Source organism: Tupaia chinensis, unplaced genomic scaffold, assembly GCF_000334495.1.
Source record: "Tupaia chinensis unplaced genomic scaffold, TupChi_1.0 Scaffold139190_1, whole genome shotgun sequence".
Lineage (NCBI taxonomy): Eukaryota > Metazoa > Chordata > Mammalia > Scandentia > Tupaiidae > Tupaia > Tupaia belangeri.
The window spans coordinates 422,323-445,156 of NW_006199080.1; the positions used below are offsets into that span (position 1 = coordinate 422,323).

The window sequence follows — 22,834 nt, forward strand, 5'->3', positions numbered from 1 at the left end:
TCAATCCTGAATCTTTCTGTTACCTTTGTGGTATAGAAGGCAAAATATTTGGGAAATAATTGTCATACAAATTAATAAGAGAGGATTTTACTATTTTATATTACATCTGAGGTTCTGTCTAGGCAGAATATTCATTAGTTAACCTGTGACCCAAACTATAAAATATACTGACAAAAAGCATTGTTAGAAATATCAAAATTTTCTCAGGTATAACCAACTCAATTCCACTCATTTTATCACATAAACACAAAATGCAGTAATGGTGCGATCAGCGTGACTCAAGGGAGGCCTTTAAAATGTCATAGACTTCTCAGGTACTTGACCTTGCCATAGTGGTAGCTGAATCCTGGACTATGAGAAAGTAATTCTTACTTTCTCCAGTTAAGTGTAGCTGAAAGGAAAACTGGAGGATAGTGTGTCTGAGATCAAGGACTTGCTTCTGAACACACAGTGACATAATAATTAACCACTGTGTAGGACTGAATTTCCCAAACAACAAGGGGCACTTTCACTGTGGATGGTTATTGACCATTATGTGGGGTTAGAAATAAAAGGTTACCATCTACAATGAGATACTGTTCTAATAATGACGCTAGTGGAAAATGTTATCTCTGCAGCTAATCTTGGAACCTGCCATTGGTAGTCCTTACTAGAGACAATCGCTTTGAGGATACATAGGAGTTTCCATTTACTGATATGTCAACTCATCCAATTTTTACTTTTAAAAGACTAAATTATGTTAAACCTTGAGATTTCAGAGTAGAAACCTGACTCCTGCATGTGGGGAATCAAATTCTTAGGAGAAGTAAATCGAACACAAATATGAGGAGTCTTTGAAAAATTCATGAAAAATGTATAATATGAAAAAAATCTACAGGGATTTCAATTTTTTTGCACCAAAATAAACTTATACTTTAATTCCATTTTTCTATAGACTATTGAATTTTCCTTCTGCAATGTGTCAATGATAAAAATTGAAGAATACACGTAACTCAGTAATTGGGTAAAACAGACAGTGGTTGACTAGATCAAGGAATGGTGAATATTTTAGTAAGCATAGATTTGGAAGGGGTCTCACAGGATAAACAGGAGCTAACATAGGCAAGGGAAGAATGGAGTATCATTTGGAGATAGGGAAAGGAGTAGGGACAGTGGCCTGGCGGAAAAGGTCAGATGGGTAAAACCTGTGTGACTGGTGCCGGAGACCCAGAAAGTTCCCACTAGCTGATCAAAACGTTGTACATACAAATACAACTTGGTTCATATAAAATGGAGCAATTACACAGAAATGATTGGCCTACTTAATATTTACTATTACAAAATGAATAAACTTTGGTCAAAAATCCTTTTGCAAAGACTAAAAAAAAGATATTTCTAGACTATTAACAGATAATTCACTATTTTAAAACACTAATAAATACCTCAATTAACCTCAAAGGTTTGAAATTATTCTCCAAATGTGACTCAATGCAGGACGGTAAACATCATTGTAATAAGAGGAAGGACTACAGAAGTTAAAAACAAGTGTAACAAAGTTTATTCTTGACATGACTATCATATGCTGGCATTAAAAATGAATGAAAACATTTTCAGTGACTTTGTTTTTTTTTTCAAATACACAATTAAATAAGTATTGTTTTCTGACCGAATGAGAATTCTGATGTCCAATGAGGATTTTGGGTGTTTTTAATCTCTTTTTTTCAATCTTTTACTTTTTTAAAAATTTTATCACCAGCATTTTTATTATTTCAGGAAATACTGAAGTCTGAAAGTCATACCATAATCAGTCAGTCCCTATGGTCTCTGTGCACTGTAGCAGTAGTTTTGTTATTTAAAGAGAGTAGCTAATAAAATATGCATGATGAAAATGTTGGTTCTATTGTTTTGGGAGCCCATAATATTTTCAATGCTTTCAGCAAAATATAAAAAAAGCTTTGGTTATGTCACAGCTTGTGCCTAATAATGAAGTGTCCATATATTTTGCCTGCCTCACAGTTGTCACTAAGTTCAGCATTCTCAGTTATATGGCATCTACCTGCAAGACAAAGATCTGCATGTATTTGCATTTTGACTGAGCTACATGTGCATTGCTAAAGGTGTTACCTTTCCCTGCCTTCATCTCTCCCAAAAAAGTTAAAAAATGGGATATTTTACTGTGAAAGAAAAGTGCTTTTTTTGTAGCATCACCTGCTAATATTCTCTTTATGTAACATTTGAATCCTGTGATGAATAGTCTGCAGACATTTTAATATGAAAAAAAAGTCATTCTTACTGAGTGTTTGTACTCTAAAATATATAATATATATAAAAACATTGCTCGTCTCTGCGTCTCTGGCAAGCCCTCCCTGAACACTGGCCTTGTAACTCCCTGGCCCACCTGGTTTACCCCCAGGTCATTCTTGGTGTTCCACACCCCAGCTACTTTGAAAGCTATGCAGGCAGGAACAGAAGAGTAGCCCAACCCTCCACTTAAGAAATCCAACCTTAACACATAGCCAGGACTCTAAGGGTGTTTTTGTTTGTTCGTTTGGAATTTTAGGCTTTTGCCATAAGGTGCCTATATTGGCTGGAGAGACAGAGAGACAGTGAGAGGAAAAGTGAAAAATCACCCCCCCCAAGGGGGATGGCCATGCTGAAATCCCTTCTCCTCCACTCTCTTCCCAGGCTCTTGAGCATGGATACACACATGTCCAGTGTGATTTTCAAGCCACCACGTCCAGGAATTCGGATGTGGTTGGCCATGTGGTGGTCCAGAGACATAACCACTGTACTATCTGCTGGTTCTTGCCTGCTTACTTTGACAAAATTCACTGTAAGTAGTTTATCATCACCCTTAAAACACAATTCACCTAGCATTAATGGCACATTGGTCGGCACTGGAGTACCATCACATGTGTTAAAAGAGCTTTGTGCATCTGTAACTGAAGTGTTTGTAAGTTTTAAAAGCAATTATTTTGGAAATAACATATCCCAAATGAAAGGAAAAACTTGTTTACTGAAAGAAAATTAATACACCAAATGAAACACTTAAGAAGCATCAGAAGTGACTTTAGAAAAGTTCAATCTATTCTAAAAACAGTAATTTTAAAAAGAAAAAGAAGAAAATTTTAATAGTTCACGCTCTTTGAAATTGTATTCTGTTGTAATCATCAGAATTATATGACACAAACTGAAAATCAAAGTAACAGTCCAGGATTAAGGTCAACCCTAAGTATCAGAGTTAAATTGGTTGTCTACATTAATTCAGTGAGGAATCCTTAATCTTTCAGATAGGCAAAGTGAGACAGTGGTGCTATGTCCTGACACTTATCTAAGAAAATATGCAAGACTATGATAAATTTAGTGATAGAACTTAATTTGAAAAATGTTCCTCGACCTAACATAAGCATTCAACAAAACTACCAGGACTGCATGAAGACTATGAGAGTAGTCCCTTACTCAGTTTTCTTTCTTCCTTTATTTAAAAAAAAATGTAAATTTCATTAGGGACAGTTTTGATTATTAGGTCATAGTCAAGCAAATGAGATGGAATTAACTCTATGCCTTAGTTTGCTTGTCCTGTCACAACATAGACTGTGTCACTTATGCAACAGAAATGTATTATGTCATGGTTCAGGAGGTTGGAAAGTCCAAAATCAAGGTGCTGGTCAGTTCATGTTTGTAGCGAGGACCCTCATCCCAGTTTCTCCCTGTGTCTTCACATGGTAGGAAGAGAGATAGAGACCTTGTCCCCAGAGTCAGAGTCATGTTAGGGATTAGGGCTTTAACATGAATTTTGGAGGGATACAAATGTTTAATCCATAACACTATAGAATCCAAAAACTGTAACCATTATATCGTTCTCAGTTTTCTTTTAATTACAAACATAAAAGGCAAAAGATTGTTAATTTTGAAAATGTACATGACTATAGCTATGCTAGTTTTAATGATTTTTCTTCCATGATTTGACAAAAGAAATAAATCGGTCTGTCTTGTTTTTATCCAGGTTCTTAGTTAATTGCTGGTTTTAAGAGAAAAAGGTAAAGAAATGCTAGACATCATCTATACTTATTAAATTAAAAAGAATTAAAATTGATAAATGCTTAGGGATTAAGTGAAAGACACGATAGGTGAGATGAATCATTATCATAAGACTCTTTACTGTGGGAATTGGATGAGAGCGTAGATTGCTTATCAGTGGTAAACTTCCTTGGCACATTGAACGCAGTATCACTGGAAATAAAGAATAAGTTAGAGTAACAAATGAGTGTTTTCACAGATAATTAACTATTCTTTTTTATTTGAGAGATTTTTGCTATAGGGTACGTGTGCTCACAAGATATACAGAGAGACAGAAAGAGAGAAATCACCCCTAGAGGGGTTGGCCACCCTGCAATCCCTTTTCCTCCAGTCACCTCTCACAATTTTGGGCACAAACATGCAGGCTTCCAGGGTGAATTTTCAGTCTCTAGGTCTGGGACTTGAACTGTGGTCAACTACATGGGAGTCCAGTGACTTAACCACCATGCCATATGCTGGTCCCAACTATGTACTTTTCTAATGGAAGGGAAAAATTAGCCTGACTCTGACCTCTGAGTTTGTCTAGTTGTTGAGTTTCTTTTTTTTTTTTTTAAAGAATTATTTTATTTAACTTTATTTATTATTATTATCATTATCATTTTTTCAGTTTGATCAGAGAGAGACAGAGAGAGAGAGAGAGGAATGAGAAAGCAAGCCACCAGGTCCGAGACTTGAACCGTGGTAGGCTATGTGGGAGTCCAGCGTCTTTAACCACCATGCCACTTGCCGGCCCCATTGATGAGCTTCTTGATCTTCTAAACATTTAATTTTGGGGCCAGCATGTGGCATGGTGGCTAAGCTGCTGGACTCTCACGTGGCTAACCACAGTTTCAGTCCCAGGCCTGGTGGCATGTAAATCATACCTGGCACGTGTGGGTGCATGACGAGAATTCCATGAGGAGAAAGGAGGAGAAAGGATTGTGGCATGGTCATGGTTATATCCCCTGGGAGGTGATTTCTCACTTTCTCTTGTCTGTCTTAGGTGAGATCATGTGCCCTATGGCAAAAAAATCTAATATATATAGAAAAACATTCTCTTAAAGCGATCTCCTTAAACACCTATCAAGACAAGGATTCACAAGACGATTTGTAGGCTGATATTAATACAGTACACAATAATATATTTCTTTCCCATTATTTAGCTTGTTAAAAGCTATTCATACATTCAAAATCTTTTATTAAAAAAAAACAGATCAGGGACCAGCAGTTAGCGTAATGGCTATGTTGCTGGACTTCCATGTAGCCGATCGCATTTCGAGTCCCAGACCCGGCAGCTTAAACTCATGCCGAGCACATGTGCATGCGTGCCCAAGATCCCAAGGGAAGAATGGAGGAGAAGGGATTGCGGCGTGGCCATCCCCCCTTGGGAGGGTGATTGGGTGATTTCTCACTTTCTGTCTCTCTGTCTCTGTCTTAAAGTTTAAAATTGAAGGATTACTGTACTATAATTAATATTCCAAACAGGAATACATTCTGTGAGTTGTCCATGTAAACTATTACCTCTTCAAGGTAATCTTTAAAGTGAAAATGAAGAAAGCTCAAAAATTATTGCTTTGTATAATAGGAATGTGAGGAAATCAAATAGTTACAAATTTTTAACCAACTCCTCTAAAGTCACTGAGAAATACGTATTGTATCTTGTATATCTTGTATCTCCATCGAATGTTTTATATTTCTGTTTCTTTGTGTTAGTGAGTCATGGTTTCAGGAGAAGCCATGGAAGTATGCCTCTAAGTTCTAAATAAGAAATTACAAATAAACTATGAGGACTGTATTTTGTCAACAGCTTTCAGCTGCAATGCTTTTGGAATTTGCTGTGACAGATGAATGGAAGTCACACTTTTCGTAGGTACCCTCGGTCTTTGATGACTCCTGTCCAATGTGGGAGTCCTCTATGGTAATCACGTGCACCCGCAGTGAACAAGCTGAGAGACTCTCACAGCTACATTTAAAATCTGATGTCCACTGTTCATCTTACTCAGTAGTCCTTTTCCCATTCCTTGAAAACCTTTTACACTTGTATGATACATTAGGGTTTTCCCCGCTTATTCCTACTTACTCTTTCTCTTTGTTTCTGTCTGTTTGTTTTGTTTTAAATTTCCATTGATGTTAGTACAATTAAAACTACTGTACATCTGTTTTTTTTCTTGGCATCTGTTTTCTGGGCAAAGAGTCTTTGATGAAGTCAATGAGTAATTTTGACCATATTTATAAAAGAATTATTATTGCTATGATTGTATTATCAGTCTTCGATAAAGACAGATCTGTAAGCAATTTTATAAATTGCTGAAGTCTTTCTTTTCCTTTTTTTCTTTTTAAGAGATTTTTCACTCTAGGGCATGTGTGCTTGTCAGAGAGACAGAAATTGAGAAATCATCCCCCAATGGGGATGGCCATGCTGCAATCCCTTTTCCTCCATTCTCCTTGCAGGATTTTGGGCACACGTGCACATGCATCAAGTGTGATTTTCAAGCCACTGGGTCCAGAACTCAAACTGCAGACAACCATGTGAGAGTCCAACACCTCAAGCACAATGCCACATGCTGGCCCCGGAATAATTTCTTGCATATATATTTGTGTATACACACATACACATATGCTCTTTGAAAACGAGAAATACTTTTTTTGCTTCGCTGTGTCTGAAAGCCTGCCATTAATATGCATTAATATGGTTCTTGAACTAAATTTGGCATTATTTTTAAATGCTTATGTTTCGTGGGTTGGAAAACAAATGTACATGATGTAACTACACCTGCATTTGCAAGCCTGCGAATGTCCAGTGAAGAAATCAGCTTGGGTAAGATTCAAACGCTTGGAGTTACATATTTCAAATCTAATATTGAGTTAGTACAATTACCAATGTTTCATTAGCAGGAAGAAACTGGGTTTTGGCTAGGTTTAAATGTTTCAGCACCCACAGATTTTTAATATAGTGTAAAGCTTGTATTCAATGATGAGTCATTCATAATTTTGTTTCAAAACCACAATAGTGAGCATTCTCTAATATATGTTGACAAATTTAGGATTTTTGCCAAGTCAGCATGTAAGAAATGGAATTTTAGTGTAGTTTTAATTTGTACAAATGATAACATGAATTAAAAGTCTTTTGTATTTATACATATTTTCAGCTCACAATAAATAACACTTGCAGAATTATAACCAAATTATACAATGTCTCAGGGTTTATCATAAGTAAGAATTTTTTTGGTTCAATTAATTAAAAAAAATAATTGCGATGTTAAGCAATTTAAGTTTGTACATTTGACTCAGTATTATCAGATGATAAATGTTATCAGCCATTAAAATGCCAAAAGTGAGACTTTTCAAGACTGACATTTTAATTTTGGATAATCCAGAATGTTCAGTAAAATCTATAGCATGGAAAACTATTTAGGACAGATCTTCATGGCTCCTTAGTGATAAATGAATCTTAAAAGACTTAGTGATTTTACTAAGCTATTCACTAAGCTTCACCTAAGCTTAAAGTTAAATCACTCTGTCTCAGTCTGTGTTCAGCATTTATTAAATCTTTGAAATTGAGAAGTCTCAAGATAATACTAAATTCAGAACTGTTTTCCAAGTATCAAATTTTTTATGAAAAAAAAAAAACTTTGATGGCATATTAGAAATTGTGAATGTTATTTATGTACATAGTTGACTTTTAAATAACATGGGGGATTGAGGTGCCAACCCTCTGAATAGTTGAATATTCATAATTTTTGAATCCCCCCAAACTTAATTACTAGTAACTTACTGCTGACTGGAAAACATTCCAATAACATAAACAATAAATTAGCACATATTTTGTATATGTTATATATTATTTACTTATAATAAAGTACAGTAGAATAAAGACAAATCATAAAGAGAAAAATATATTTACAACACATATTTATTATATCCAATTTATTTATTGAAAAAATTATGTATATAAGTGCGACCATACAGTTCAAACCTATATTGTTCAAGGTTCCAATATATTTTGAATTAATAAAGTGAATTTGAGAGCAGAATGACCAAATTATTCAAAATATCTATGTAAATCTGAATTTTTTGTAAAGTCCATGCAATTAATTTTTTAAGAATCACTTAATAATTTTATTTATTCATTCATTTATTTTTATTTGACCAGAGAAAGACAGACACTCAGAGAGTAGGAAAGTGAGAAAGCATGCCACCAGGTCCGGTACTCAAACCGTGGTCAGCCACATGGGAATGTCTAATGCCTTAACCACCCCACCTGCTGGCCACAGGCTCACACAATTGAAATATACAAACCAGTTTAACATTGCGTTCTTTTTTATGTTACACTACAAGAAAAAGACCACCAAAATTAACATCTTGGGTCAAGTCAGATACTTATCAATGATTGATCATAAAATAAAAAAATTTTTTTGAGAGGTTTTTGCTATAGGGCATGTGCGCTAGCCAGAGAGAGAGAGACAGAGACAGAGAAACAGAAAGTGAGAAATCACCCCCCAGGGGGGATGGCCACACTGCAATCCCTTCTCCTCTGTTATCCTCTCGGGATCTTGGGCACGCACACACGTGCCCAGCGTGAGTTTTAAGCTACTGGGTCTGGGACGCGAACCAGACTACGTGGGAGTTCAGCGACATAGCCATTACACTAACTGCTGGTTCCCTCAAATCCTTATTCTTGAGTACTAGCTATTTTTTATTTTAAAAACATGTATTGGGCAGCAGTTGGCATGGAAGTTAAGGATGTAGATTCCACATGGCCAGCTGCACGGTTTGAGTCCCAGACCTGGTGGCCTGAAAAACATGACCTTGCAATTGGCTATGTGGGATCTAGCTGCCTTAACCTCCACTCGACCTACTGGTCCCATAAGATTTTGTTTGTTACTAATAAAAGAAAAATCATATTAAGTAATTGAAAAATAAAAAAGAACTATATTAATCATAAAAGAAAAAAGAAGGAGTACTATGGATATCACTCTCAGTATGATATGAGATCAGGCAAGTATAATATTTGAGTGGAAGAAACAGATCTTTTTAAAACACATTTTCCTCAATACCCTTGGTTCTTTAATATTGCTTTATTCCAACTACCTAATATCATTTGATCAGCAAGGAGAACGAAAATAAGAAAATATATCCTGATGATATATATATATGTTGTCAGTTATGATAGAAGAGTGATTTTATTGAGGTAAGGCTAATTCTTCAAAGGGATGGTTAATCTATATTTTTCTCTATTTTCATTATCCAGGGGTACCTTTAGTTGGAAAAATGTAAAATAAACTGAAGATTTAGAGTTTAAAAATAATTCGTTTATTATAAAATACACTATAAAATATTTCTTCTTAACTATAATTTTGAAACCCAACTTCAAGTTACATTTTGTGTGTGTGTGTGTGTGCATGTGTACAACTTTTCTCAACATCATAGGTTTATGATGTTAAAAATTTCTAACAAATACAGTTGTACATGTTGGAGCCAGCCTGTGGCCAGTGTCTCAGAAGGCAGCAGACCATAGTTTGAGTCCTGATCCTGGTGCTTACATAACATGGTGGGTGCATATGCATGCGTGTGAAAAATCCTGACAGGCTTGAGAAATGGAAGAAAAGTGATTGGGACGTGACCCTGCCCCATTGGAGGATGTTTTATCTTGCTCTCTCTGTCTTTCTTGGTTTCTCTCTGGGGAGTATAAGTGATATATATATATATATATATATATACACACACACACACACACACACACACACACATATAACTTATGTATAGTATATATCAGTTCTATGATAGCAATACATACATATAATATATATACATATATATGATAGTAATACATATATAGTGTGTGTATGTGTATATATAATACATATACATTATACATGTATATACATACACACATACACATATGTATTGTTATCACAGAACTGCTGATAATCAGCCAGCAGCTTTTTATATTCAAAATTCTTATGTGATTAAAATAAAATACTCCGCTCTGTCATTTGCTTCAAATCATATTTATTGCAACTAGAAATAAGGGTATTTATGTACCAAATAGATAAAGAAAGCAGAAAATTTAAGTGGTAATTTTCTTTGTTCTTTTTTTAGAGGTTGTTTCCTTAGAATGCATGTGCTCATTGAAGAGAGAGAGACAGTGAGAGAGGAAGTGAGAAATCATCCCCGAGGAGATAGTCATGCTGCAATCCCTTCTCCATTCTCCTCTCAGGATCTTAGGCATGCATACACATGCACCTGGTGAGAGAGTTTCAAGGCACTAGGCTCAGAGTCAAATCATGGTAGGCCACGTGGGAGTCAGACAACATAGCTTCTGCATCATCTGTTGGCCCCTTTTCTTTTCTTCTTTTTTTTTTTAAACATTGTTTTCCGCTTTCTTCATTATGATAGTGAAGCCTTCAGTTTTGATAACTCCATGTTAACCTCATGAGATTACAGAACATGTCATTCTTGCCTCTCTTTTCTACATTTTGAAGTAGAAGGCTAGGATTGTCATTAACAATAGTTTATGGCCTGCTGGGACTGGCACAGGGACTGCCGCCTCACACCACTGCCCTTGCGTCCAAGCCACCTTTGAGGTGGCTTGGTACCAGCTCTTCAAATATCACATAGTGATCAGAGCAATGTGTATGTCCTTACCAATATCTCTGGATGAATAGAGAAAAAGAGAAAATATTCAGTCTTTGACTATGTCTGGCTATGTTGGTTTTGAGAGTTTGATCAATTGGTCAATAGATCCATTCAGTAGGGCTTCTGTTTCAACCTTCTCTGTGTGGAGGATAATGGAATTGGAAAGTCAGCACTGAGAGATATATTGTTTAACATCATTTTGAAGACCACAAATTCTTGCACTTTTGCCCACATGTTAAATTTAGAGCTCAAACAACTCCAGGAAAGTCGTGTTCCACTGAAACTGACCATCATGGAATTTGGTGACCAAATAAATGAAGAAAGTTACCCACCAATAGTTGACTACATAAATGCTCGGTGAGACCTATCGCCAGGAAGAACTGAGGATTAAGCATTCTCTTTGTAACTACCACAATTTTAGCATCTACGTGTGCCTCTACTTCATATCACCAATAGGCCACTCTCTGAAGACACTCGACCTCCTCACCATGAAGAACCTGGGCAGCAAGGTGAATGTTATACCAGTAACTGCCAAAGCAGATGCAATTTCTTAAACGGAATTACCGAAGTTTAAGATCAAGTTTGAGAGAATTGGTCAGCAATGCTGTCCAGGTATACCAGTTTCCAGCAAATGATGATGCACTCCCAGCGTCAACGCTGAGATGAATGGACATTTGTGGTTTGTGGTAGGAAGTATGGATGAGATAAAAGTTGGAAATAAGATGGTCAAATTTTGCCAGTACCCTTGGGGTGCTGTGCAAGTGGAAAATGAAAAACGCTTTGACTTTGTGAAGCTGTGGGAGATGCTCATTTGTACCAATATGGAGGACCTGTGAGAGCACCATGCCAGGCACTGCGAACTGTACAGGCACTGGAAACTGGTCATGAGCTTCGCAGACGCTGGCCCTGACAACAAGCCGGACAGGAGACCTATGAAGCCAAAAGACAAGAGTTTTATGGTGAGTGACAAGAGGAAGGAAGAGAGAATGAAACAGATGTTTGTGCAGTGAATAAAGGAGAAAGTGGCCATTTTGAAAGAAGTTGAAAGAGATCTGCAGGCCAAATTTGAGTACCTTAAGAGTTCATCGGGAAAAGACAATGAAGCTTGAAGAAAAGACATGTTTGGAAGAAGATAATCACTTTTTCTCAAAAGAAAGCTACTTCTGAAATATTCCAGAACGAGTCTTATATGGCATCAGGTAGCAACCTAAAAAAGGACCATAAGAACTCTATTTTATATAAACCAGAAGTTCCAGGGCATAGAAGGTCTTCACGAGCAAAAGTTATTAAAAAGTTGAAAGTATGCTTTGATTTTCTTGCTGTTTTTATTTGTTTTATTACTTATTCTATATCTGGCAAATGGCCAGTTACTGACATTCTTGGAAAAATACTTTCAAGTGTGGTAGGGTCAATACAGAATCCTTATGTAAATGATATAACTTGCATAATCAATGTTGTTAGAAAATTTTAAGTTACTGTTTTGCAGTGAGTATAGATCTTTTCTGCTGCAAATTATCATGACTTTGCTGTGTATTAAGCAAAAGAACAAAGTGTTGGTGCCATTGAGATCAGAGTGCTTTCACGTTACACTCTCTGATTGCATTTATATTCTAGGGTGAACCTGTTTTCACATAAACTTAAGGAAAAATTTTGACAATATGTTTGGAATGTATTGTAAAGCTACAACTCTAGCCTCTCAGTAGGTTTATGGAACTTTCTCATTGTTGATACCTTACCCAGTGGCAGTACTCTGAGAGTTTCTCAGATTCTGTGACATGAAGACCATCCATGCCTCACCATGCCTTGCTGTGGTTGATACATTGCTGTGACTAAACAAAACAGTTTTAAAGGTAAAATCATCCAGGTACAAAAACCTTTTCTCTTTGAACTCGGTGATTCACACTATTTTCATTAGAATGGATTGCATTTCTCTTGTTTGAACTCTGTCTTACAGGGGGGAGATAGCATTGAATCATTTTATTAAAAATATTTGAACATCTGAAGAAAATAACTGAACAACTGAGTATTGACGACATAAAAGTTCAGATAATTCAAGGAATGTTTGCCTTTAGTGCTTTAGTACATTCAGAATGTTTGATGGTTCCTAGTTTTTCTCAAGTCATAGGTCTATGAATACCAATTTTTTGTACTTGAATATTCTAAATAAAACTGACATTTACTCTTGACAAATAAAAGACATCTACATATTTACTAAAAAATGGTTTATGATTATGTGCTTGGGACTGAGAAAAATCACAAAATATCACTTCCAATTGTACTCCCCGGGAGAATTAGAATCTCCACAAATTAAATGTACATTCTATGTTTATTTTTATAGCATGGAGTGCATGCACACACTCTTGCATATTCATAGCTATAGATAAGGGTATCTGTGTTCATGAGTATGTTTGTATCTATTTGTTTCACTCAGTTTTATTTTAAGAGCACCAACTTTATTATAAAATATTTGAAAACTGGCAAATTAATTTTTTCTAAAGTTAGCATTTTAACTTATGTGGCTTATACTTTAGAGGCATATTTGGGATTGTTATTGTTGCTGTTAAATTTAGTTATCTTTTAGAACAGATTGCTAATCAGTGACAATATAGATATATAACATAACGGGAATCAATGAAAAGGAAGCATTTTATATTCTATACCATTTACAACATAGTCGTTAATACAATGCAATTTGAGAGAGATTGAAGAGTTTTCTTTTTACATTACTTGCATAGTTTAATCAAGGAATCAGCTGGTAGTCACTATATCATTAACAGAAATCCTAAAGGATTTTTTTGTTGTTGTTAAAAACAATCCAGTTATTTGGTTTTAAACTAGTTACACAATAGAAATCCTAAGTTTTTTAAAAATAAAAAGTCATATGGTTCCATCAGTCTGTGGGTTCAAATGTTCACTTTTATATACATTAACACAATCATATATTTATTTTGTTTGGATTCTCTATCTGATTATTCACATTCATTTCTTTACCAAATGTTATAAACACTTTCAAATTGTTTTTGTTATGATCTCAAACTTGGTATATGTAATTTATTTTGATGGAAAGAGTAAAAGAGAATGGACAATTTACACAGTACTTATATTTGTTTCAGTATATTTAAATACCTTTTTTGCTCAAATGCTCGTTCATCTATTCCTATAGTTGCATACCACCTTTTACTCTTTTTGGTGATCACTTGTGTTTATGCAAATTCTCCAATCTAATCAAACAAAACCCACCATTTCTCCAATAAAACAATTTTTCTTTTGCTGTTTGATAGCTTACAAAATTATTTCCTTAAACAATGCATGAGCAGTCTTAAGTAAAGGGTTTCGTCAAAATACATATAGCCTTGTGGCTTTTAATATGTTTTCCTTTTCACAAAATAAATCCCAAGTATTCTGAAGATTAAAGTAGTACTTTTCCTATTTCTGTCCTTGGGTTTGACATAATTTGCCATTGGTAAAAGAATGGTTGAATCATCTTAATGCTAATTTTAGTTCATTTGACCATGCATAATCAATTTAATATAAAAGTGCTAAATTTTAAAATATTAATTGGAATTTTAATACAACACCTATTTTGGATTTTTCCACATAAGTTGTAGCTATTTATATAAGAATAATGTAAAAACAGTGTACTGCCCATGCGGACTTAGATGTGTGTATTTATTTTCTATTATCTAAAATCTATTAATTAAATGTAAATTACATAATGCTACCTAATGATTAATCACTTACATTGAATTGTTTTTAAACATATAAGCAAAAGAGATTGTATTCCTTCCAGTGTTTGAAGTAAGAGTCTCTAATGGATGCTTAAAAAACATTTATTGGTTATATATAGGCAGAAAGGATGAAAAATGTCTCTCAGGAAAAGAGAAAGAGAAAGACAGAGAGGAGATTTTTTGTGTGTCTGCATCACTGTTAACCACTTTTTACATCTCTCTAACTGTACTTATTTTTACAGGAAGCAGTAAGTCTTTTATTTTTGTCAGTGGTTGTCTTCTTTACTCATTGCATAGTTTCCATGCCTGATATGTTTGAAGAGATGGCTGTAAAATGCTTATGATGTGGTTTCCCAAGGACACATGACTTCAGAAGGGTCTGTGTGTACGCATGCACAGTGAGCAGATGTGGGAAGCCAGGCAATCCGTGAGACGAGATGTGGTGCTAACACATTTGCTATGTTTCAGGTGTAGATTATGACCTAGTATGTTAACAAATCTTAAAATACTGTCAAGAAAGTCAGTATTTCAAGGTGACATCCAGAAATAGCAGGTTATTTGACTACTGAAAGACAGTAGACCAACTTATGTAAGTGTAGGTATGTGTGTATGTCTGTTGACTTTTGTGAGCACTGTCTATCCTTCTTATGATTTTACCACTGTGATTTGGAAGACTCATTATTCATTCTATGGACTGTCAGAACAGCTAATCTTGGTTCTTGGTGTTTAAGGTTTAGGATTGGAGTAATCAGCTATCATATGCGCATATTGTCTGATTTTAGTGATGGTTATATAATCCATCTCAGTGGGAACATGATCTTTCTTATCAAGTAGCTAATGTATTTTCTTCTTAAAAATTAGAAGAGTGTGTATTATCACCAGAAATCCCCAAAAGATATCACTAGTACAGAAATTGCTCTTAGTAAAGAACGAGATTTTCAACAGCTATACTTTAAATTGAGAAATTTGCTGAATTATGTTAAGGAGGATTATAAGGTTTTTTTCTACCCCATGCTGATAAATTGCAATTATTGCAGAACAGCTGGTTAAATTATCAGTCATTGTAACTCAGAAGTTGGGCTGTATTCCTACCAAATTTAGACCTCTACATATTTAGTAGAAAAATGTCAAGTTGCCAAATTTTGTTGATTATGTCTAGGGACTTTTGGTAAAATCAAGCAAGTATGAGGAAAAAAAAAAAAACTAGATTAACACTGGTCTATTTAAAATAAAAAGATAAAAGATAAAATACATTTTTTAAAAATTTTGGTGATAGGTCATTACCTTTTATGGACAGTATCCTAGAACAGTTAATATACAGAGAAGTCCCATATGACTACTGCCTTTAAGAATGTAAAGATAAAATTTGGATTCAAAGGTTTTTCAGAGTAATACAATTTTACCGAGAGAGAACATTATAAATATATGCTCAATTGTGAAGTGTAACTCAGTGGGATGCATCTTTGTGTTAGTGGTAGCATAGGAGTAGTGGAGTTAACCTCAGCTTAGAGAAGACAAAGATGGAAGCTATTGACTTGAGAGCAAGAGAGAGGACAGGACACCAAGACTTTTTGTTCAGAGACATAAATCATAAAAGTAAGTTCCAGTTTGAAGGATAATTACCATAGGAAATTTCTTGCATTGGTTATTACCAAATACAATGCCCAGGAATTAAAAGTACTATCAGCTATTTAAGGTTTTAATAATTAGTTAAATTTCCAACCCCTCAATCAATGTCCCATGATATTTAAAATTTTAAAAATAATAAATGGTTCTCAAAACTGTGGTAGGAGATAGTAGGATGTCTAAAGTACCAATTTTCTCTAAAGAAAAATACTTTTCAACTTCCCTTTCAGATAAGCCCACAGTAGAAAATATGAATATTTTCACATTGCAGTTTTAAAAATTATATGTGAATGTCAATGGGCCAAGGCCATGAGCTAATATATCTTAAGGCTTAGTCCAACTTGGTATGCCTAACTGTTTCACAACTTCAATAACCACTTAATTTAGATACTTTTGATTTATGTTTTCTAGTTTTCAACTATAGTGGATATAATTCATAGTAAATGACATATGTAAAGTTATTAGATTAAAAGACAATGCTCCAAATCCTAAGTTCAAAACTTTCAAAGTATTTTTCTGGTTGGTTCATCTCGTCTTGCATGAGAGGAAAAAATATCCCAAAAAGACTCTTTTGCTTCCTTTAGTTCTTTTACAGAAAGCACTCATGTCAACTTAAACTCTGAAATATCACTGTATCTAGACAAAAATAATAAAGATTTGATATAATAAATTCTAATAGAAACATAAAAAATTTTCATGAACTCACCTAAAAATTCAGAAGTAGAAAATACAGAGATTGTTTGATTAAGGTCTATAAACCCTCAGGAATGTAGACTCTTTCTAGGTTACCCCTCTTATTCTACAGTATATATTTAGTTATCCTGTTACCCTGTTTAAAGATTTTGGAAGATCATTGCCACATTCCAGACTACAGATAGAGTAAGCAGTAAACACTATAAAGAAGAGACAAAGTTTGTGCTTTAACGACATTTTATGGAGGTTTCCAGAAGTTTCTGAATAACAAGTTACTTACATTTTATCATCTAGATATAAGTCATTTGGTCATACCTAGTTGCAGTGGATTTGAGAAAAGTTATCTCTATCTTGCATAGTTACAGTTGAAACAGGGAATTTCCATTACGATGGGAAAAGGAAAGAATAGGTGTAGGAGGAGATTAGTGCTCTTTGCTGTACATGCTTAGAGATAAACACAGGTACAATCACAGCCACACTAGATAGATAGATAGACAGATTGGTAGGTAGACAGCTATTTTGGATAACCACAAATAGTTTGTATAGTAGAAAGTACTGGGAAAGCTGGTAGCATGGTTGTTAACATGGCTGAATAACACATGGTTGACTGCAGGGTTTGAGTCTCAGTTTCAGTGACTTGGGTAATACACTGGGTGTCTGTGCATGCTCAAAAATCTCAAAAGGGGAAATATAAAAGAAAAGATTGGAGCATGACCATTCCTGTGAAAGAGGATGCTTTCTCACTTTCTCTCTCTGTCACTGGTGAGCACCTGCACCTGGAAGCACAATTTAAAAAGAAAGTAAAAAAAAAAAAAAAAAAGAAAAAAGATATTCTTCATTTTATCTGAAAGAAAACTCAAGTATATAGGGGTTAAAATACATGTTGAAGATTACAAAGGTAGGAATTGTTGGGACATAATTTGAATTTACTCTTTTCTAATTTAATAATCTCCTTTTCTTAAACAGTGATACTAAAACATTTTCTAATAATCCAGACTGACCTGTACTATTGAGATTATTTTCTTTTAATACAAGAAATCTTCACAAAGTTCATGGAAGATGTGAACGTGATAATTGATTACTATAGAAGATCTAATGCTAAGCAATGTAACCCAGACAATGAAAGAAAAATATTGTATATCCCTTCTCAATATATACAGAAGTCTGCACTTTCTGACAGAAATGCAAATATATAAAGATAAAATAGTAGGATTTTTTGGATATGAACCATGTATAATACATAAATTACATGTTAATTTACATAAAATTACATTATTTATTATGAAATAAAACATGCTGAAAACTGCATTTATGTCACTGGCACCTTTCAAATAAGCATTATAAATAAACTTAACAAATTCAGCACATTAAAGATCATACATAATCAGTAGTTTTTAAACTGTTATTATTTTCAAGTATTTTTATTTTCATATATATTATTAACACATATAGCAAAAATTATTTTTCTATTCATAATTATTATACATTCTTTAAAAACTAAGAGGTTAAATTAAGTAAATTTAAAACAATGTATATGCAATATAAAAGAAACTAGGGACTCAGCACTGAACAGTGGAAAAGATACAGATGTTTTATTTCTTCCTAGCTATTTATGAAAGAAATGTTTCCAAACTGAATGTTATTTTAAGCAAATCCCCAAAATACATGTCTCATTATTTTATCACCTTGTAAGTTCTATCAACATGGAGAGTTAAGTAAGATTTGAATGTAACATACACTCGGATAAAGAGAAAACTTCAGAAAACTTCAGTGTATAATCTTGAAGAAATTAATGTACTAACAATTGATGTGTGACTGTTTTTTTTTTTTTTTTGAGAGGTTTTTGCTATAGGGTGCATGTGCATGCCAGAAAGACAGAGAGAGATGGAGAGACAGAAAGCGAGAGACAGAAAGCGATAAATCACCCAGTCCCCCAGGGAGGATGGCCATGCTGCAATCCCTTCTCCTTCATTCTCCTTTTGGGGTCTTGGGCATACACACACCTGCCCAGCATGAAATTAAGCCTCTGGGTCTGGGTCTGAAACCGTGGTCAACTACACGACAGTCCAGCAACATAGCCATTACACCAACTGCTGGTACTGCAACTGGTATGTTTTTGAGATATGAATGATTTTCTCAAGTGGTCTAATATAATATTTCCAAATGCATATAGAAAATTATGTATTTTTCGGTAATCAGAGGCAACAATTCCAATAATTCATAGACTTAAAATATAAATGAATAAAATTAAAAGTAGACAGTAAAAACACACATTATTTATAAAATCAAAAAAAGTTTGAGAAATCTTATTACAATATGTAACTCAAATGCTCACTGAATTGTCTCTGAGTATGGTTATTATGAATAAGAAAAATTTAGTATATTTATCTTTACAAAAACCATGATACTAATCATTTTTAGTATTGATCATGTGAATTAATATATAATTTATTTGGGGCTGGCTGGTGCCATGGTGGTTAAGGGCTCTGGATTCCCACATGGTAGACCACAGTTCAAGTCCCAGACCTGGTGGCTTGATTTCTCACTTTCCCTCTCTCTCTCTCTCACTCTGTCCCTCTCTGGTCAAATTAAAATAAATAAGTAAGTATTGAATAAAATACTTTTTAAAATATATATAATTTATTCAATCTATTTTATGACAGAAACAAGAACAATTATTGAACAGTTCTTTCCTCAGCAAACATGCTATCTAGTATTTACATACATAAAATGTCTTATATGACAAATACTTCAACATAGGGGTCTCCAAGCCCTGGACCATCGATCAATATTTGTCTATGGTGTGTTAAGAGTCAGTCACACAGTAGGAAGTGAGTAATGCCTAGTAAGCAAAGCTTTATCTGTATTTAGAGCTGCTTCCCTTTGCTCTGCTCTCATTCCAACTACGTATCCTGTTGGATCAGCAGTGGCATGAGATTCTCATCAGAGCATTAACCCTGTAAAGAACAGTGCAGGTGAGGGATCTAGATTCGAGCATTCACTCTCAACCCCAAAAGACCAACGACTGGAAAGGAATGGATTGGCAAGGTGTTTGTTAATAAAACAAGTATGTTGACTTTGTGATAAAAGAGGATCAACTGATTGAGATAACAAATGACAGTGGTCTTAAAAGACCGTTTGAAACAACTTCAAATCTCCATATGTTCTGAGTAAAAGTCAAGGAGGAATATCCTGAGAATGATACAAAAACATTGAAAAGCCTGCTTCCATTTCCAATATCCTATCTTTAGAAGCAAGATTTTCTGCAGTGACAGCAAACAAAACAAGATTACAGAGTAGACTAGACATATGCAACACGGTTTGGGTGTCACTTTCTATCATCGCCCCAGATGAGACTATCTAATTATAAAAAAAAAAAAAATGCTAAGGGCTCCCAATGATTCTGCATTAGAGTGAGTTGTATGATAATTTCCTAATATATTACCATGTAATAATTTTAGAAATAAAGCACACAATAAATATAATGTGCTTGAATCATATTGAAAACATTCCTCCTACCTGGTCCATGAAAAAAAATGTCTTCCTTGAAACTGGTTCCTGGTGCTAAAGATTGGGGACCTCTGCTTTACCATATATATGTATGAATAATGCAAAATATGAAGAAGTTGGATAAGGATTAAATTATATCATCCTTTTGTTTACATAAATAAAAATGTTTATAAACTAGGTTAGATTAAAGGAATATTCAGTATTCAATATGTAACTTTAACTGTATATTGGTATCATTACTTCTATAGATATATGTTGAATTACTCTCTTTAATAACAACTCTAATATTTCAAGGATTTTTAAATAAGACTTTGAATATAAGTAAGAAGTAAGTTGTGTGAAAATGGGAGGTAGGTACTTTAAAAGTCACTTTGTCTAATTATTACAGAAATGTTTTTTATTAACATATAGAAGTTGTACAGATTTTGAGGGCACAGTGTGATTTCTCTCTCTCTCTCTCTCTCTCTCTCTTTTCTTTTTATTTCTAGAAGGCTCATGTATTCTCCAGACAGAGTGACAGAGAGAGAGAGAAAAAAGCATTTCCTATGGGGAATGGTCATGCTGTAATCTCTTTTCCATCAATCCTTCCATCACATGTGCTCAATGTGTTTCTCAAGTGTTGGATCTTGGACTGAAACTGCACAATCATCCATGTGGGATCCACCTGCCTTAACTACCAGGCCAACTAGCTGGCCCCAAAGATATTTTCGATACAGGAATATAATGTGTAATCATTAAATCAAGGTAGTTAATATGCCCATCATCTCAAGCATTTGACAATGCTTTTTTTTAGGGATATTCAAAATCCTTTTTCCTTAGTTACTTTCAGATATGCAGTAAATATATTTACCCTAACTGTATTTTATGATGCTAGGCATTGTTCTTTATATCTATCTGTAATTTTGTTTCTTTAGTCAATATTACTCTATCTCTTTGCCCCTATCATTTCCAGTTTCTGATAGTTAGCCTTCAATTCTCTGCTTCTCTGAAGTTAGTTTTTTCAATATTCATGTATGAGTCAAAACATGTGGTATTTTCGTTTTTGTACTTGGCTTATTTCACTAATGTAATATCCTTCGGACTCACCTATTTAACCTCAAATGACAGGATTTCATACTTTTATGGCTGAATATTATTCCATTTTGTGTATGTGTGTGTGCATTTTTTGTTATCTAGTCATTTGTTGATGGATACCTAGAATGTCTTCATATCTTAGCTATTGTGCAGTAAACATTGGGATCTTTGCAACATATTCACTTCTTTTCCTTTGGATCCATACATCATAGTGGGACTGCTGAATTATAAGGCAGTCTATCTTTAGTGTTTGGAAGACTCCCATACTGTTTTCTATGATGGTAGTACTAATTTACATTCCTACCAACAGTGTAAAAGATTTCCTTTTGGTGCCAGCAGATTGTGTAATGGTTACGTCACTGGACTCCCATATAGTCAACCATGGTTCAAGTCCCAGACCTGGCAGCTTAAAACTCATGACAGGTACATGTGTGTATGTGCTCAAAATCCCAAAAAGTGAATGGAGAAAAAGGGATTGGAACGTGGTCGTCTCCTGTGGGGGATGATTTCTCACTTTCTGTCTCTCTGTCTCTCTCTCGTTCCCTCTGGCAAGTGTATGTACCCTATAGCAAAAATCTGTCTAAAGTACAAAAATATTAAAAATAAAAGATTTCTCCTTTCTCTGCATCCTCATATGCTCCTACCTTTCTACTTGCTTAGAGAGAGATCATTTCATGAGAAAGGTTGTGTGTGTCACTTGGTCATATATCTTAATCCTATTTCTCGTAACTACATTTCTACTTCATTGTACCAATGTCTATATCTAGTTTATTTACCAAGTAAAATTTCAGAATCCAGATGGAACTATCACTAATTCATATTTATGTCCCACAGCAAAACAAATGAATTGTATTTCACATAGCAGTTTTAAAAACATTTATTTAACCGACAATTCATTGAATCATTTCATTATTTGCTGTATCTACGAGGACTCATAGATGACCATCCAAATGGCTTATATATCCTGCAGTCACCCGTAACTTCAACTCTAAAGTAAGCTATGTTTAACACCATTTCTTAGTAACCTAAGTCCCATTCCAATAATCACTCTCATTAATTGATACTTTTTTCTGTATGTCAGCTTCTCAATTAGATATATCTTATATATATTGCCCAAATCGTATGACAGTACTACCCACGTTTACATTACTGATAATCAAAAAGAAATTCATCCAGAGTTCATAATAAATTCACTTTCTAATATTGGATGCATAGTATGTGATAATCCCCCCAAATAAAATATTTCCTGTTTAAAGTACATATAATTTAGTTATACTTGATGCTTTAATCTGATAATAAAGTTGTGTTCTAGTCAATAAAATATTTATTAAAATAAGTTATCTTTGGGACCAGCAGACGGCATAATGGTTACATCACTGGACTCCCATGTAGTCAGCAATGGTTCAAGTTCTGGATCCCACAACTTAAACTCAAACTGGGTGCATATGTGTGCATGTTTGAAATCCTGAGAGGAGAGTAGAGGAGAAGGGATTGTGGCATGGCCATCTCCCCTGTGGGTGATTTCT

At 34.5% G+C, this 22,834-nt stretch overlaps 1 pseudogene; it reads left to right on the forward strand.

The window, feature by feature from the left end:
* The window catches only part of LOC102476154 (septin-10-like), a 197,503-nt pseudogene that overhangs the window by 168,914 nt on the left and 5,755 nt on the right, over positions 1-22,834 (forward strand).